This window comes from Chelonoidis abingdonii, chromosome 2 (assembly GCF_003597395.2).
Source record: "Chelonoidis abingdonii isolate Lonesome George chromosome 2, CheloAbing_2.0, whole genome shotgun sequence".
Lineage (NCBI taxonomy): Eukaryota > Metazoa > Chordata > Testudines > Testudinidae > Chelonoidis > Chelonoidis abingdonii.
The window spans coordinates 215,715,793-215,730,715 of record NC_133770.1 but is presented as its reverse complement, the minus strand read 5'-3'; the positions used below and the strand labels follow the sequence as shown (position 1 = coordinate 215,730,715).

The following is a 14,923-nucleotide window of genomic DNA, read 5'->3' as shown; positions in this document are numbered from 1 at the left end:
CTTAAATTAGAGTGAATAAATGAAGACTCGGCACACTACTTCTGAAAGGTTGCTGACCCCTGCATTAGATTATCAAGAAATGCTGGGGAAACAGGGACATATAAAAAACATTAGAACATGAAGACCATGTTGGAATGAATGGACCAGATTGAGCCCTAGGCAAGGATGACTATAGCCCCCAGCATCTATTAAAAATGAACTTCCTTGACCTTTTACCCCATTTGTTTGCTACTAATGGAGTCACCAAGGAGAGAGCTTTAGTAGGCTGTGTGTACCAAATTACTGATCTAATGAAAACTTGCTCAGCAATTTTTTATGAGAAAATTATGTTTCCCATGGGGATCAACCAACCAGCTGATTTTACTTTTCTCCAACTTGTGATCTTCTGCACAGTGCAATTCTTCAGGGAAATGCACAGGCAGCTTCAGCTGTGTTTATTGAGGACTGATGACAGAAATAGCAAATTAAGTCAACTCTTGTTATCTCAAGGAGTAACAGGTTCTAGTGGTTTTCTTAAACCTAAAGTGCTTTAAAAAGGGATTTTCATACTGAGGCAAATGCAAGAAGAGAGATTTATACATAAAGTAAGTTTATTTGATTAGTTATTTTCTCAGTACCCTTTGCTAGTATTATTTCATATATCTGGTCTGAATAAGACTGAAATGAACTCCTCACAGGCCAGCTCCTTCTTATACATTACGATTGTGTGGTGAAGTCACACCATAATCTTACTGTTGTGACATCACATTTTGTTACAATGGGATGGATGTGATGTCATGAATTCAAAATTATGAAGTCACTGTAGGACATAGTGGAGAAGCTCAGTTGGGAAAGAGCAATTCTTTTTTCAAATAGAGATACAAACCTCTCAGTAAATTGATAAATGTCGCAAAAAACAGTGGGAAAACAAGTTAATACATTTATGTTCTAAATCTAGGTTTGTTAGCATAAGCCATGTGGCCAGAAGCTCCAGAGGGGAAAGGGCTCTCTGCTCTCTCTATTGGTGGAAAGAGAACAGTCCTGATAAAGAGAGCTTCATTTCCATAGACTATCTACCCACAATCCTGCTAGTGATACTTGGGGAGTCACCATAACTAGACATGAACTTGGATTTTGGGGGCAGTGGGCTCCCAAAGCAGCTTGGAGAAGGATAAGGGATTTTATCTTGTGACAAAGCTAGTCTGTACAGAGTCTTGAAGTATTTGTGAGAGGGAGGAGTTCTGTCTATTAATGGTCTGCAGAGAGGGAATACAGTTTTCTGGGATGGGGCTTGGGCCAGCTTACTTATTTGTCAAGAAGATCACCAAATACGTTGAACACAGATCTTCTTGCTGTCATTAATGGCTTGGAGGGAGGGTTACTTTAGGTGCAGTGAAGTGCATGGTGCTTTTCAGACAAGTTTGAAAAGAAGATCTCTCCTGTGAGAGGTTTATAATTTAGGACCTAATTTTGTAAGTTTCTGTATGCTCTAATTATCCATGGAAATTAATGGGAGTTCAGGGCACTCAGCAATCTCAAGATTGGCCTTTACTTTATACAGGTAACCGAAAGCTTGATCCTGCTCTCATTAACTTTAACTAAATGAGTTAATGAGAGCAAGATCAAGCCATAAAAAGAAAGGGCAACAGAGGTACAACACAGAGAAGGAAGCAGAAAAAAATGCATATTTGATATCAGCTGTGTGTTGGAAATTTGTATTAAAGTCCCACATTAAGGTTACTCATTTTCAGCTTAGGATCTGTTTGCTGACACTGTACTTAATTTGATTCCCTGTGCAATGTAACAGGCTGCAACTCTCATTGGTGTCCCTGAATTTAATACTGTTCCTCATCTAGCACCATGTATATACTAATATTTGGCAAGCCACTGGCTTCCTTCTCTTGGTTTTTTCTCCTCATGTATAGTCCCGTTAAACACTTGTGCTTTATGGATCTTTCAGTTTCAGAGTATTTCAAACAGACAGAAAAATAGCACCTGAACGTGAGACAGACTCATTTTTTTAACAATCCACTGTCAGTATTGAGATAACACAAACACTACAGCAGCCACAAAGACTTACATGATTTACTTAAGCAATCTGGGTTTAAATTCTGGGTCATATTTTGTGTGTGTGTGAGAGAGTATGTGTGAGAGAGAGATACTCCCATTCTTGTCAATTTAAAATTAATTATATTGTAATCTAATCTACCCCAAGATATAACCTGCATAAGAGCTGGAGCAGAGAATCAGGGAGTTGTAAGGGGGTCCCTTCTTACTCAGCCCCGCCACTTTGGAGCAGAGCATTGCAGAGCCCTCTTCTAGGCTGTGGTATTTGTCTTATGTCAGGAATACATGGATATTCATTTTGTTCCTGATACTGGCTGGCCTTCTGATTAACTAATTAAATGGAGAGGACTACTAAAGATGATTAAAACCTGGATCTGTCTCAAATGAGAGAATAGGTATTGAACTATTTCCAGTATCTCAGGTGGAGCCGGAACAGTTTAGGTTCGCTTTGCTTAAGGTCCATCCAAAGTTGGTTGATCTGATACATAAGAGGCACTTGGTATGCATTGTGAATATGGTCTCATTAAGGTTGCCTTGTGGTTTGTTAAGGTATTTTCCTTTATAAAGGAAACAGCCATATTAGTCTGTCAGGGTATGTCAACACTACGGGATTATTCCAATTTTACATAAACCGGTTTTGTAAAACAGATTGTATAAAGTCAAGTGCACGTGGCAACACTAAGCACATTAATTCGGCAGTGTGCGTCCAGGTACCGAGGCTAGCGTCGATTTCCGGAGCGTTGCACTGTGGGTAGCTATCCCATAGTTCCTGCAGTCTCCCCCGCCCATTGGAATTCTGGGTTGAGATCCCAGTGCAAAAACAGTGTTGCGGGTGATTCTGGGTAAATGTCGTCACTCAATCCTTCCTCCATGAAAGCAACGGCAGACAATCATTTCGCGCCCTTTTTCCCTGGGTTGCCCTAGCAGACGCCATAGCATGGCAACCATGGAGCCCGTTTAGTCTTTTGTCACTGTCACCGTATGTGTACTGGATGCCCCTGACAGATGCGGTACTGCAGTGCTACACAGCAGCATTCATTTGCCTCTGCAAGGTAGCAGACGGTTACCATCCCTATTGCACTGTCTGGAATGCCATTGTAAATTGGCGATGAGATGACGGTTATCAATTGTTCTGTACGGTCTGCTGCTGTCATGGGTGCTCCTGGCTGGCCTCGCTGAGGTCGGCTGGGGGCGCATGGACAAAAATGGGAATGACTCCCTGGATCATTCCCTTCTTTATGTTTTGTCTAAAAATAGAGTCAGTCCTGCCTAGAATATGGGGCAAGTGTACTAGAGAACCAGAGAGCACAGCCGGCTCCTGGGTCAGAGCCCCAGATATCCGCAGAAATGATGAGCTGCATGCCATTCTAGGGGGTGCCCCTGCAACAACCCCACCCGTTGCTTCCCTCCTCCCACATCCCTCCTGGGCTACCGTGGCAGTTATCCCCCCATTTGTGTGATGAAGTAATAAAGAATGCAGGAATAAGAAACACTGACTTTTTAGTGAGATAAAATGAGGGGGAGGCAGCCTCCAGCTGCTATGATATTCCAGGCAGGATATCTCCATTACTCATTAAAGGGTGGGGGGAGAGGAGAGGAGCTCCCAGCCTGCTGCTATGATAGTCCAGAATCTCCATTAGACATGAAGGGGGGGGGGGGAGAGGAGCTCAGCCTCCAGCTGCTATGATGAGGACGGTTACCAGCCCATTGCACCATCTGCCAGGACTGAATCTCCAGGACACAAAGCTTAAAGAATGAATGACCGGGAGTCATTCCCATTTTTGCCCAGGCGCCCCCGGCCGACCTCACCGAGGCCAGCCAGGAGCACTCACGGGATGATGACAAGGATGGCTATCAGTCATTTTGTACCGTCTGCCACCAAGGAGGGAGGGGAGGATGCTGCTGTTTAGCGCTGCAGCACCCCGTCTACCAGCAGCATCCAGTAGACATACGGTGACATTGAAAAGAGGCAAGAAAGATTTTTTTCCCCTTTTCTTTCACGGGAGGGGAGAGGGGGTAAATTGACGACATATCCCTGAACCACCCTGGCGACAATGTTTTTGACCCTTTCAGGCATTGGGAGCTCAGCCAAGAATGCAAATGCTTTTCGGAGACTGCAGGAACTGTGGGATAGCTCGAGTCCTCAGTCCCCCCTCCCTCCCTCCATGAGCGTCCATTTGATTCTTTGGCTTTCCGTTACGCTTGTCACACAGCACTGTGTTGAGTCCCTGCTGTGGCCTCTGTCTATCATAGCCTGGAGATTTTTTCAAATGCTTTGGATTTCATCTTCTGTAGTGGAGCTCTGATAGAACAGATTTGTCTCCCCATACAGTGATCAGATCCAGTATCTCCCGTACGGTCCATGCTGGAGCTCTTTTTGGATTTGGGACTGCATCGCCACCGGTGCTGATCAGCGCTCCACGCTGGGCAAACAGGAAATGAAATTCAAAAGTTCGCGGGGCTTTTCCTGTCTACCTGGCCAATGCATCCGAGTTCAGATTGCGTTCCAGAGTGGTCACAATGGTGGACTGTGGGATACTGCCCAGAGGCCAATACCGTCGATTTGCGGCCACACTAACCCTAATCCGACATGGTAATACCGATTTCAGCGCTACTCCTCTTGTCGGGGAGGAGTACAGAAACCGGTTTAAAGAGCCCTTTATAGCGATATAAAGGGCCTCGTTGTGTGGACGGGTGCAGGGTTAAATCGGTTTAACGCTGCTATATTCGGTTTAAATGCATAGTGTAGACCAGGCCTTAGACTAACAAGAGGCAACATGGGGAAGGATTTAGAGTGAGTGTAGGGTATATGTACAAAACTGCAGCTTGACATAAAGTAGGTGCCCTCTCTCAACCTTTATCATGGGAGCACAGAGTCATGGTTTGAAGTCCATATTCAATCTTTAACCAGGCAAAACTTCCACTTGAGTTAATGATATTTTGGCTATTTGGAGCCTGAGTGTAAAGACTACGAGATTTGGCTCATAGTGAATCAGCGTTATCTGGCTAGGTTTGCAACATCTCATTTGGAGATCTTTAAATTAACTCAATGGAACCAGTGTAAGACATTTTCCTACAAGGGGAACATATGTAAATCACACATAGTTTGAATCAGATCTTTGTTGTTTCCAACACAACATACTCCACTATGCATTCTCTACACATGGTTTTAATGCTGATCTGCTCCCAGACATCTGTCACTAGCTTTGCATACCAAAAAGTCAGGGTCACTTCCAGATGATGAGCATTGCTCACTGCTGACTTTATCAACATTTAATAAATATCAGATGTGACATGCTGTGCCTTGTTCCACTTGACACACTTTTCTTTTTCCTGACTTATTTTAATACAAGCTTTGTTTTTTCTGTCTCACTGTTGGGAAGACATCTGGCCAAACAGACAGCAAGTCAGTACAAAGGAATCCTGCTGGCTCTCATGTTTTGGGGACCTCCATCTCTGTGAACTGAGATCGTCACAATAAACATGCAAGAGAGACATCCCCCTGTTACCAGCCTTTGTAGTATTTGTTTTTGTAACATTACATTCTAGTGACTGGAAACTTTGCTTTCCTGCAGGGGTATCCATCTGCAGACTCCTTTTGTGCTACAGATAAGGCAGGTGTTTTTTTTTAATTACAGAAGGCTAAACATGTATTCCCTTTGTGAGTACGCAGATACCTTATCAAAAGCCAGATGCCTCAAAGATATTCTGTTTCAAGGACCATAATTTCACATATTTGAGTGCAACATGTATACTGTACAGATTTGCCTGCCAAATACTTCTTTTGAAATATTTTCCATTGAGCTCTTTTCTTGGCTCTTGCTTCAGGAACTTAGGTGGCCTCATAAAATCTGTGCTACAATGTAGAGTTGTGATGAAGACGCAAGGTTCCCTACATAACCATGACAAAAAAGCATTGGTAAGATAACTGAAATATTGGAAGAATGTAGTTCAGGAAGCCAAAGTCAATGCACTAAGGAAAATTCCTTTCCAGTGTGATTCAATATGGATACTGCATCTCTTGTAGCGTGCAAGGAAGGTTTCAAGCGTAGTTTACAGGCACCTTTACAGAACATTATCTAGAATCATGGATAACTAGAGTCATGCACCTAAATCCATATTTAATCTACTTTTAAAGAGGCTCAGTATAAGCAATTCCCATAGAATAAACACAGAGAAGCAGATTTTTAAATATATTTAGTTGCCAAAAGAGGCAGATAGGCACCTAGTGGGATTGTCAAAAGTACCTAAATGTTTAACTTCCTAATGCCAAGAGGAGTAAGATGTCTCAGCGCTTTTGAAAACCCCACAAGGCATCTATCTGAAAATTTATACATCTACAACAAATACATTTAAAAATCTGATCCTAAGTAACTAAAATCAGGGATGCACATTTGAAAATTTTAGCCGGTGTCCTTGACAAGTAAAATCATGATGCTTTAGCGTTAAAGACTGATAAATCTTGATAAACACCTTTAAGCATTAGGAAGGCGGTCTAATATCAACAGGGCATAAAGAGACAATTTTCAGACTTTGGGTCTTATATTTAGGCATCTAGATATGCATTTGGGTGTTTGTATTGACATCCAGGACACCTAAAATAAGTATCTGACTGCCTGAGTGACAATTTGAATACTGAAGAGGAAAGATCAGGTGCTCAGACATGAAAACTGGGCTCAAAATATTTAATATTTGGATCTGCTGGAGTATTAAGGGAACAAAGGGCATATTGCATTCGTATGTTCTATGCTCAGGTTACCAATATTAACCTTCAGTAAAGCTTGGAGATTGTAGAATCCAGCCAAACACAAAATTTTAGCTGAGATTTGCAACTTTTCCCTTCATGTGGTTTTACAGGTTATTAACCTTCTGCTTCATGGTATGAATCCATATAATTCCAAGTGAATAGTTAGGTTATAAATAGCAAAACTGTTGATTCAGATAAATTCTGATAGTTAACATACTTTAGAAAGCAAAATGTCTGTAAAAAACATTTAAATCACTGATTTTCTAAAGTTTACAAATTACAAAAATAGGCTGATTTTTGTTGATTTTTTCAGGAACATCTGGTCTTTGTTACTTTAGAGGTTGATTCTGCATCATAAAGGCTACAGTGGGCATGGAGGGTACTCAGCAATCCCAGGATCAGGCCCTTAGACTATAGTTATTAAGTACAATAATTTAGGGCCAGATTCTGCCACCCCTTACTCAAGCTGAGTAGTGCCTTACTCCACAGTTCTTCCCTTTGATTCCATAGGGCTCTTCAGAGAGTAAGGTACTGCTCTGAGAGAATAAGGTTGGCAAAATCTGGTTGGCCTTTTGTTTATATATTAAAACACACAAAACATATTGTTAAAAGAACATATGGTTGCAAAGTCAAACACTCAAAAGTTAGGTAATGCCAGAATTAAAGTTGCCTGTACAATGGATTCCCAGCCTCCTCACCCAGCCAATCCCAGCTTCCATTCTTACCCCTCGTTCCTGGTCCTGGTCTCCTTGCCTGCTGGTCCCAGTTTCTTTGCCCAGCCAGGGCCAGTCTCTCTCCCTGCACCTGCCTCTGACGTTGGTCTCACAAGACTCCTTCTCCCAGTATATTTCTTTCGCTCCCCACTAGGCGCGGCTCCAGGCCCCAGCACGCCAAGCGCATGCTTGGGGCAGCATGCCACGGGGGGCGCTCTGCCAGTCGCCAGGAGGGCGGCAGGCAGGTAGCCTTCGGCGGCATGCCTGCGGAGGGTCCGCTGGTCCCGTGGCTTCAGTAGACCTCCCGCAGGCGTGCCGGCAGAGCACCCCCAGCGGCATGATGCCGTGCTTGGAGCGGCAAAATGTCTAGAGCCGCCACTGCTCCCCACTGGTCTGGCCTTTGTTCCCTCTGCATTTGAATCAGATTCCTGCTCCATGCTGCCTAGGTGTCAGCAAGGAGGTCATTGAGAGCACAGGTGAGATGGACTCCCTGCTCTCAGTTCCTGTGCTCAGCCATACACCAGCCCAGAAGAGCTGGGAGCAGCTGTTACAGGGAAAGTCCAGTTTCACACCTCTACCTCTGGGCTAGGGCATGCTTAGTTGCTGTGTGAGGATGACGCATACAGTGTCTGGTCAGAACTAGGAGCTGTGAAAGTCCTGAGCACGCTCAGTGAGGACAATCTTTGGATATTTTAGCTGCTAAAATAGAAGTCTCTACTGAGCATGTTCAAACTCTGATTTTTCAAATTCTTATTATATGGCCAGATTTTCATGGTGATAGTAAAAGGCACAAAAGCCACCTTCTGCCAAATTTTGAGTTCTTGCTCCAAAGTATGGAAAAAGTCACCAGAATTTTTTAACATGTACAAAACAATGTATTTTCCCCTAGCCTTGTTCTTAGAAATAGCTGAACCATTTTGGCTGAAGTTTTCCAAATATATTCAGCCAGAAGCGGACACCTGGCATGGAAAAAAAAAAAAAAAAGTTCTAGCTGCACTGGTTGCAGAGAAAAGCTTGAAAATGTGAATTACAAAAGCTCAAAGCCAGAAGGCAAATAAAAGAATCCAGCATTTATTATTTTTTTAATGTAATGATTTTAAACCAATCTTATGATTGGGGGGCCTGAACCCTATTTTTTGAATACTGGAGATGCTTAATACCTTCAACTTCTGTTGAGGTTAATTGGAATTGAAGGCACTTAGCACCACCCATGAACCTCTAAGGCTGTCAAAGGCATCCAAAGGAATTAAGTAGAATTCCAATAGGATTTGGGAGCCAAACTCACTTTGGCCATGTCTACACTTACTGGGGATGATGCTGCTGCAATTGATGCCATGGGGGTAGATTTAGTGGATCTTCCCTAAATTGACCACAGAGAGCTCTCCAGTCAACTCCAGTACTCCACCAGAATGAGAGGATTCAGGTAAATCAACGGGAGAGTGTCTCCCGTTGACAAAGCACGGTATTAGACACCGGAGTAAGTCAACCTAAGCTACGTGAATGACTTAGGTCAACTTACTGCGGTAGTGTAGACAAGGCCTTAGACACCTTTGAAAGTCCCAGCCTCAGTGCTTTGCTGGATCAGGCTCTAAATTCTGCACATGAGAAAATTAGGGAAAATTCTTCACTGCAAGATCTATTCTGTCACATGTCGTAGTCCCTTTCCATGAATCCATTATCCCACTTTTGATGTAATTTAGGCCTGGTCTACACTGGGGAGGAGGGGAGAAGAGGTCGATGTAAGATACACAACTTCAGCTACGGGAATAGCGTAGCTAAAGTCGACGTATCTTATTTCGACTTACCTCCCATCCTCATGGCATGGGATCAACGGCTGCTGCTCCCCCGTCGACTCCACTTCCGCTGCTGACCCTGGTGGAGTTCCGGAGTCGACGGGAGCATGTTCGGGGATCGATATATTGTGTCTAGATGAGACACAATATATCAATCCCCAATACATTGATTGCTACCCGCTGATCCATTGGGTAGTCTGGACATATCCAAAGATTACCAAATGGCTGGCATTATTTTCTCTGGAAAGCTCCCAGCATCAGAAATACTTTATTATGTGCAGTATACACAATCCCTTTCATTAAAGGAGGGAAGAACCCTTGTGATTCAGCTTGTCCATCATCTCGCACTTATTTATATAACCCAGCCAGCATTTTGGCTTTGTACTTGTTCATTGTAGAATACAGAATGAATTGTCAAGGTTCCTAATTATACACCTCAACAACCATAACCATTTAATTATATAGTATTACCAAACAATGTTTTGCAGTGATTAAGCATTCAATATCTTAATTAAAAGAGTACAGAAAAGGCCTACCCACAACACAGGCAAACCACTGAGTGTCTGAATGGTATGTTACACAAATATTATGAGGAAAGCTGTAGGATTGTCATGATAAATTTTGAGGAAAATCAGAGATTTGTTATAGTACAATGTCAAGCCATAGAAATGTGGTAAGATTATTAAACACTCAGGGGATATGAGATCTTTTAAACCGTTATAATAAAACCACGCATCCAGATCCAAGATCAATCCCAAACAAACAAGCAGCAAATGAGGGTACTTTGAAATAATAGTCTTCAGCGGGTGAACTATCACTGTATTCAGTTAATGCAAGTCAAGCAGATGATCACTGAGTGCACTGCCCTGGAAGTAAGGAAATCCAATTAAAACCACTCAGAAGGAATAAAAACTAGAACTGCTAAAAGAATTTAAAATTGTGTATGAATTAAGTGTACACTGACTCACAAGACAGCCAAAACACCAAGTAGCATTCCAGCTAAACATTTTTTTCAAACTGAGCCACATGTGTGCACACATGGACGCAGAGATTTAGGCGGAATAACCGAAGAAAATTCCAAACAGTAAGATTCATTGGATTGTGCAACAGTCTCCTTCGAGAAGAAGTGGAGCCCCATTGTTTGAGTATAAAAAACCTCAACTGAACAAAAAACTGAAAATATATAGAAGGGAGCTGTCCTACAGAGGCAGGGGATTTAGCCAGATGGCCTAATGGGTCTTTTCTTTCCTTAAATCTTTATAATTCTATGATCTTCAATTCTTAAAGCAAGGAGCTTCATCTTGAGTGTCCCCAGTGGAACGGAGTTCCTAAATAATGTTGTATAATTTGAAGACCAGTCAAGGGTCTTTGTTCCCTAATTTAACTTAGCTTTTGTTTTTCCTTCAGTGTAATGTATTAGACTTAATTTATATTAGTCTAAATTTTTATACCACGGTACTGGAGCGAGAGATTACAGTAATGGTATCTTGGTAGTTTTAAGGCAGAAGAAATAAGAAATGCTTGCTTCACTGCTCTTGAGCTCCCTTTAACAGGCCAGGTTAAAGAAGTACCATCATAGTCCCAGGAGAAGCTGTAAGGGTTCTTGGTTATGATGTTGAACACCAATGACATTTGCATGGAGAAGGGGTTTATTGGGGAAATAATGATTGCTTGAGGCAGGTGAAATTCCCAGGACCCTATCAACCAACCTTTGCATTACTATTTCCAGACTCTGAGTGCTCTACTTGGCAGCCTTAATGTTCTTTTAACATAGATTTAAAAAAAATAGAAAAAATGAAAGCATGTGCCACTATTTTGTAAAGCACAGAGAAACACTCTCTCGCCCAATATCTATACACAATGAGGCAAGGGCTTCTTCTTTCACACATATTGTCACAGGCTATATTCCATAAGCCACATGTATTACAACTAAGATTTAATTCAACTTTCTTATGCATTCATGTGCAAATCCAAAGGGAATACTAGGAGACTAACTGTTCTGTAGAAATGTCTGTAAAATTTATATATATGCACATGTGCAGTGTTAATGGAATATTGTAGTTTTATTGTATAACAATACACAGTGTGCATCCATGAACTATGTTTTTAAACTCTGATAACAACTCAGAAGAACCAAAATAAATGTTCACCAGACCAGTGCAAGACATCTATGCCCTTGGGAAGATATTCCTGACAAACACCAAGCTTCCATCACTTCTCACTGCCATGCTACAGCTGTCCAAATAAGGTCCCAAAATATTTTACAGCGGAGCTGCATTGTCACTTTTTTCCATGCTTCCAAACTGCAGAACCACCTTTACTGAAATTTTCAGACTGAACAAATGTGCCACATTCCAGTTGAAAAAAAAATGAAATAATTAAAATGATTAGGTATCCTTAACTATAGGCTTCACAGTATAGTCCACCTAGAATATAGTAATGGAAAACTGACAATACAGAATTGGAGTAAGTAAATTATGAGTCAACAGCTTCAAATTAATATACAGCCCTTATCCTGTTGCCACTGAAGTCAATGGCAAAATTTCCATTGACTTCATTGAAAGTATGATTAAGTCCATAATGTAGGAAATACTTTTTTTTCCATATGAAAAGTCTAATACAGGGTGCATATAATGAGGTGCTTGAAGAAGACCAATTTGAGCATAACAGGACCTCATATAACAACATGAATATGGAAAACACTTGGACTCCATCATCTATGCATCATTTATTTATCACGCTATGGGTGTGGATGTGCATTGTCCAAAACCATTTTTGACTAGCCTTTCCCATGGCGTTACCAGCAAGCTCCCGCTCCTAATAGTGCATGGTTGCACTTCACCACTGAATAGAAGAGGAAGATCTCTATCCATTGACTACAAATCCACTCCTAATCTTAAACTGCATGCCTACCTACAGAAAGAAGTTCAGCTCAGCTTTAAATATTGTTCTACTGAAAAAAGACCGGGTATTAACTTCTTTGCTCTCTGTTTCCTGGCAGACACACTTCTTTAGTATCCAGTTACCTTGCTATAAAGTAAGCTCAGCATGAGCTTCCCTAACCAGACCAGAGCCTGTTTCAGGCAGTTGTGCCAATGCACAAGATATTCTGATTCATGAACTTCTCTCTGTCTAGGACTAGCACTCCATATGTTTGGGGAATTATCTGCAATTGTGATTTTATTTCTTATTTTAAATTCCTTTATATTTTGGGGTGGTAATTTTCATGGCACTATATTTCATAAAGTGTTGTATGATGCTCCCAGCATACTGGCAGAACAGAGACTAATAGATACATTTCTTGTTTTTTCTCTTAATTAAGTTTTAGAAATAAGCAAATGCCACATTCTACCTTTCTTTGCAAACAGCTCATGAATCATGGAATTAAATCTGCTTGTCACATGCTAGAAATGAGAAAAAAAAAGCCCTGTGATGTGTGGAATGGTGTTCTGTGCAGTTTGTATTTACAGTCCAGGTAATCAATAATAAGATAAACCCTGTGGAAATAATATATTTACTATGTCCCTTATGCCAGTATCTTCAAATTTGTGTGCAAAGGAATAAGTCTGTTAAGTAGATAAAAATTCTACTGCAAATGGTAAAATATATTAGTCAACAAATCTGCAAACCTGTGCACATCTGCCCAGCAACAATTTGTCATGTTTATACATAAGGAAAATTCATTGATCAGCCACCTAATTAAGCAATAAACATGTTACCACAATAAAAATAAACCTTACTATAGTATGTGCTGGCTGATAAGTGTGTTAAAAGAACATATAACATTTACTTGATAGTTTGTGAAAGCTTGAAAAAATATTAATTGTAGGCTTTTTGAAATCCATTTTATCATCTGAAATGGCAAGGAAGGGAGAAACTGTATTTTCACTTTAGTAAAAAACATTACTGAAAATTTTGAAAAAAGGAAATGTTACAGACAAGACAAGATCTTGGCTCATGACTGGATGAAAGCAGTCATGTGGTAAGTCTGAAAAGTATGTTTGGTTACTTGGAGGTGAATACTACTTGGAGCAAAGCAGCCAGGAATGTAAGTCACTGCACTAAAAAATCCTCAGGATCCCAATTCTGATCTGACTTATACAAATATAGCCTCACCTGTTTATAAAACAAACTAAATTGCCTTCATGTCTTCAAAATTCAGAGTCACTGAGTCCCCATTATTCTTTCATGCTCAGCAAAATTTCAGTTGAAAAATAATTTTGGATTATTAGAAGTGCAAAAATTGTTTAAAAATGTCTGTTTTCAGGGTTATAGGTTTTTTGTAGTTCTATTTAACATAAAACATTTTTTGGCTGGATGCTTGTGTGTCAAGCTTCAGCTCAGAGTGAATCTTTCCATGGCTGAGCTATACGCTCCTAAAAAGAAGGATGGAGAAATTCTGATAGATTATTGACTATAGCTAATGTCACACTATGAACCATACCATGAATGGCACAACGTTCAATGTGATGTTGAGGTGTTCACATGTGTTTCATAAAATATGTATTTCATTAAATATTTTTCACAAATCACTCCCTGTGACGTGTGAGCATCTTATTCAAGCCTGCACAGGAGGAAAATATTTGAAGACCTAGGAACACTTTCACAGCAGAGACTATTGTGTTTGACTACTTTGCATGCTTTTCTTGTTCTTTACTAATGGTTTGATGAGCAAGAAAAGACAATTTCCTGTACATTGGTTAAAACACAGCATTGCTCATTTGAATAACTTTTGTCTTGCATACTCTTAATAAAAATATATTGAAATGTTTAAAGGTGGACAGATTCAGCTCATATAACTGCTGTTGTGATAGTATTTTAACTGACAAGATCCAAAGTGTAGTTTCTATAATTGTATAAAACCAAGTAATTAGGATGCAGAGTTGCACAATTAAAAGTGTCACTTTGATATGGACGTAACCTTAAAATAGATGCAGCCAATAGACTAACCTTGAGCATCTCCAGTTGTGTTAATATCTGTCAGCTGGAAAATGTTCTGGCAGCTCTTGTGTCATAGAATCAGATGTGGCTACAGCCAGCCAAGGTATCATGCTACCTTAGAACAACTCAGTCTGGTCTAATCTGAAGTACGGGCTCCCTTTCTCTTCCCATTCCTATTTTCTCAAGATCTCTGTTCAAGTGAACAGTGTTTTTTCAGAACTGCATCTTCCTAAGGATTTTGTCAGGGATGCAGTAGCAAATTTAGGGCAAAATCTTGCTGCATAGGAGAAAGAAGCTAGAAGATAGAAGAGCAGTCATATTTTAATAGCCATTTAATTTTCTATTAAAAATACTGTATTTTATTGAGCAATGCTCAATGGTCCAAAGCTCCAAGGGTGTGAGTGGCACAAAGTGTCCCTCCTGCAACCCACTCAGCAGTGGACACAAACTGTGCAAGACACGCAAAGGGAGACAGGCCTCAGCTTACCTCTCCATTGGCTTGGTGTGCAAGAAGGGTGCTAGTTACACTCCTAAAGGGATAGAGCACCTGGTGTGCTCTGCATGCACACTGGCGATCAGGGCCAGCTTTAGGCCTATTTCACCAATTCCCCCAATCGGGCCCCGCGCCTAAGAGGGCCCCGAGCCCAGTGAGAATTCCTTCCCTGGCCAGAGGCACCTTTTTA

General features: G+C 41.1%; 1 protein-coding gene across 1 annotated transcript in view; it reads right to left on the bottom strand.

Moving 5' to 3' along the window:
• Positions 1-14,923, bottom strand: part of COLEC12 (collectin subfamily member 12) — a 144,811-nt gene that overhangs the window by 29,703 nt on the left and 100,185 nt on the right. The window lies entirely within an intron of this gene.